This window comes from Melitaea cinxia, chromosome 3 (assembly GCF_905220565.1).
Source record: "Melitaea cinxia chromosome 3, ilMelCinx1.1, whole genome shotgun sequence".
Taxonomy (NCBI): Eukaryota; Metazoa; Arthropoda; class Insecta; order Lepidoptera; family Nymphalidae; genus Melitaea; species Melitaea cinxia.
In genome coordinates this window covers 9,394,334-9,399,338 of record NC_059396.1, presented here as the reverse complement: position 1 = coordinate 9,399,338, position 5,005 = coordinate 9,394,334, and positions in this window count along the sequence as shown.

The window sequence follows — 5,005 nt, the reverse complement described above, 5'->3', positions numbered from 1 at the left end:
TTGATATAATTTGCATGGAGACCTTCATAAATTTGTTAAGATTTTCATAATATTAACTTTTAAACTAAGTTGATTGTGGCCTTGCTTCTCGTTGAGATTAAAAGTGGGAAGACTGGTTTAATGCAAATACAATAATCTATAAAATATTATTATATGAACGTAACATATATTAACTACCAAATAATATTAAATATAAGACTGTGATATTACGCCAAATTGGCGTAGAAAACGAATGTTACGTAACTATAGAAAAAGAATTAGGTAATTACTATACCTATATAATAATTTAATTATTTTGTTTACCAAATCGTTCGTGCAGCTTAGCATGCATTTTTGACATAAATTATAAATAATAATTGTATTGTCACTATAGTCTGTTTTTTTAACCGACTTAAAAAAGGAGGTGGTATATATATATTGAATATAGAAATTTCATTTTGAAAAAAAGTTTGTGTACCACATTTCAATGAGCGCTTTTCGTTAAATCATATTACTGAAGCGATTCTGTTGATTATACTGAAGCGATTTCTTTTCTTTTTCGGTGATTTTCTTGGTCCACCTCAATATCATTAATTTCGTCTTCAATAACCTTATAAGAAAAAAAAGGTCTTATATATATACAATGTAAATTTTTTATTTAAAATTTAGTTTGATGTAATTTGTAATTTACTATAGCACGGGCGCGGAGCACGAAGAATTTCGTACATTGACCCCTCATCTTTGCTCTTTGTCGCTCGCGTATAAACATATTGCCGTTGCGCTCACACAGGTGTAGTGTTAGTTCACAGTTTGTCAAACTTTTTACTTTTTTTTTACCAATTTTAAGTCACAAGATTCATCGTTTTTCATTTTTAATTTAAGTCAAAAGTTAACAATACTTATATTAAATGCAAATGTGTGTTTACGGGTGTCTTTTTTCACACTGCAACAGATCTAAGATTTTTTTGCATATACAAAGTATAACCACCAAATTGTACACATAATAATATATACACTAACTTTTATTTATATATATGTATATATACTTATAACTTATATATAAGTTATTTTCTATGATTAAACAAAAAATATTTTATTCTGTGACTAGACCGATCCACAGACAGACAGCGTAGATTTAGTGTAGTGTGCAAACAACGAGTTCTAAGACATTCCAAATTCTAAACTCTACCGATTTTTTTAAAACTTCGAACTTTATATAAAATTTTGAGAACCACTGGCAGTAGGCAAAAAGGTCGTTGTACGAAATTATTCGTGCTCCGCGTCCGTGCTATAATGTGTATTTACTAGTGTATAACTGTATATGTATTTACAGAGTTTGTGTGAAACGGACTTTATGTTGATAAGGTTTTCCAATAACAACGCAGTCATAGTATTTGGTACTAAAATTTTGGTACTAAAATTGGTTTGGTTTGTTAAAAAAAGAGACAACAACTTAAAAGCAAATCAATTCCCTTATAATTTAAAAGTTATACCTATTATTTACATTAGGAATAAGTATATTTTTTTAGAAAAAAGTGCGTGCGTACAAAGTACACATGTCAAAAGTCAAACTTAACAAACTAATTTTTAAGTCTCGTTTATATTTATACAAATCTAAAGCATTAGATTTCCGTTCCAGCACCATTGGCGAAAACGTTGCCGTTTCATCTATAAAAATTTTACCCTAATATGCGCCTAAAGAAATTACACTTCAAAAATTATAAACTCTATAGTTTTGTGATTTAACTTTTTATTATTTACCAAAAATTATACCAAAGAGAAAATACTATAACTTAATACAATCACATAATTATGTGTATTGTTTTTTATTAATTATTTCATGAAACATATACAAAAAAAAATATATATATATAACATTGATAAATATCTAAAAGTTAAGCGTAACTATATACGTAATATACTTGCAGACTCAATAAACCGACTTCTCCAGCCCATTAGTTCCATTACCTACTGTGCAACTTCAATCTCATAACAAGCTTCATTTACAACGCAAAAACGATGTTGTTAGTAGTAAAGAGGTCCTTCCTTCTTAAATTTAAACCCATTTCGTCATTAATTCTTGTCATACAACACTGCTCCACTTGGGTCAAATTAAAGATTAGTTATGATGTTAACTCATTATTAGCGACTATTTCACAGCATTGTTTCTCAGTTTCTGTACTATATTAACAACTCTCATTTTCGTATTAACCTTTAATTCACGTGATCCAGCCCCCGTGAGTCCCGTGACCCAATCGAACAAACGGACGTGGGCGGTAAATTGTGTCTCGAGTGTATTCTTTTGTATTACAATTTATTTTTACTTCTTAACAATTTCCTAAAATATGATTGTGTTCAAGAATCTTGTTAAGTAACGCAATAAACTGTAACCGGCAGGCACCGTATCTTCGTTATATTCATAAATTACGTGAGCTATTTTTCGATCAATTTAGACGCCTCTTCCCCCCCTCCCCTCCTTAGGTGAGATTTAGTGAGATCTGCCTGGACCCCCCTAACTTTTTGAGAGTAAGATTAACGCTAAATATAATAGATTGACGGGAAATAATAAACTGTTCATGTATACTATAGTAAAAAATTTTAAATTAAATAAAATTCAACGCAAAAACTAAATGATTTTATGAAATTGATGTGAGATTTTCGATTATCCCCCCCTCGGTTTAAATAAGATTTGGTGAGATTTCATTAGACCCCCCCCCCCATTCTGAGCTCACGTAATTAATGAATGTCTCCTAAGTGAGATAAAATTATTTGTAATTATATAATCAATTAGCAAGTTTTTCGAGAACCGAACTACAAATCAATCATTGATATATAATGTGAAGAATAAGTACCTACAAAGAAGAGTAGGCGACAAAATTTATTGATGGTTTATACTCTTAAATTAATGCCTATTTAAATAGCATTAAAGTAACTTCTTATAATACCTTCTACGAGCAACGCGATTTAATAAATTTACATACGTTTAGGTTCTATATTATATCTCGTTGCATTTGGAGGTTCTGTCAAAATAGTACAGTGTAATAATTAAATTACAAAGTGTTTTAGTATTTTAATATTTAATATAAGTAAAAATGCTTTTTCACAATGGACAAAAGAATTAGTACATATAAAAAATAGTGTACATGCTTACGACCGCACGGCAGAAGTGAAAAATTCATTGGCAATCGCAATCAAGCAATAACGCAATAAGTCCTGAGTTCACCCGGTCGAGACTTTCACCTTAGAGCGTGATGGATCAGCGTAACTTACTACCTACGAAAATATGTGTGTGCGGTGCGCCAAAAGAAGTTTTCGCTTAAAAGAAATAGGTTTTTTTGACGGCTATTGTTTTAATATTATATTTTCTTAATACAGAATTATTACAAGTGATATATTTCAAAACTAAAATAAGTGAAATATAATATAAAATAAGTATAATATAAATTAAAAGGTGAGTAAATGAAAACGCAACTTACGAAAAGACAAAGTAACTTTGATTATTATAACATAACAAAATTTTTACATTTCTAAGCGAATTAAATGACATATTTCTATAATTATAAGTAATGAGTGCCTATCTGTACATAAAGTGTAATGGAATCTCGCGTATTTGCCAGAAACAAAACAAACTTATTTCGCTTTTGTTTTCGCTGTCGAACACATCTTGTACTCACAATTACCAAAATGTTATTAAGAATTTATGTTATCATATAAAATTAAAATGATTAAATTTATTCTTACATAGTTATGAAACTAAGCATGGGACATTGGACAATGGGTTTTGGCAATAACACCAACGAAACTTTCTAAATATACCTAAGTATTAAATCATTGTTTATTGTATTTAATTTAGGGAATTTGCACCATAGTTAAGTTTAATCTTTATTGCTTTTCGTCATGTGATGGACACTTTTTATTCTAAATTCAGATTAGCGTTTGTCAGCACGTTAGTTACTTAGGCATCAATTACTTTTTTAAATATTATTTCGTTATATCGTATTGTGTTAAAAACTACCTACATATAATCGTATTTGTTATAAAATTTTACAAGTAAGCACTTTTTGTGTACCTTTTGTGTTTATTAATCGGCAGTATGTAAAAATAACGATAAAATAAAATTAAGGCTATAAGTAAAAATCTGTCGAAAGATTTGCTTTCAAATACTTTTGACAATAAAGTAAATATTTAGATCATTAATTTACAATTGGCTTTTACGGTCACTAAGTCGATATCTATTATACTTATTTAAGTTTGTTACGTATTGTTACAGTCTTTAGCGGGTGCATTTATATTGAGCAATATTAAGAATAATTATATAAATGCACGACCCTGTTTTGATATGATGATTATTATACACGTCATAATTATATTTATACATTTTCTGATAACAAATAACGAGATTTATTACAGCTAATATTGCTTTAGTTTATTTTAAGTCAATTATTATTTTAATATATTCTTACGTCATATGTTTGTTTTATTTATATTTTACCTCATATGCCTAACTTATATTTTAGAAGAACTATTTTGACCACGTAATTTAAGTTTGTTTAGTTAGTTTTGCGTCCCTAGACATAGTCGCATCGTGATGTTTTAAAGCGATATTGTTTCGTTCAAATTTCATCATTACCGACTAACGAGTCTCGTACCTATAATTGTGTATCTAATGCTATAAACAAGCAATTCTAGCTGTGCCCGCGACTTCGTCCGCGTGGAATTTAACAAAGACGTTACAACGACGACAAACATGTTTTTATTCAGTTCGCGGAGTTATAAAATAAATAAATTTCTGAAATAAAAGTAGCCTAAGTTACTCCTTACTACATCAGCTATCTGCTAGTGACAGTCCTGTCCAAATCGGTCCAGCCGTTTCAGAGATTAGGCTGAACAAACAGACAGAAAAAAAGGTAAAAAATGTTCTTTTGGTATATTTACCGTGTACCTATACATCGATATGCATTTAGTAAAAAGCGCTTATTTGAATAATACAAACAGACACTCTAATTTTATTTATTTCTATAGATAA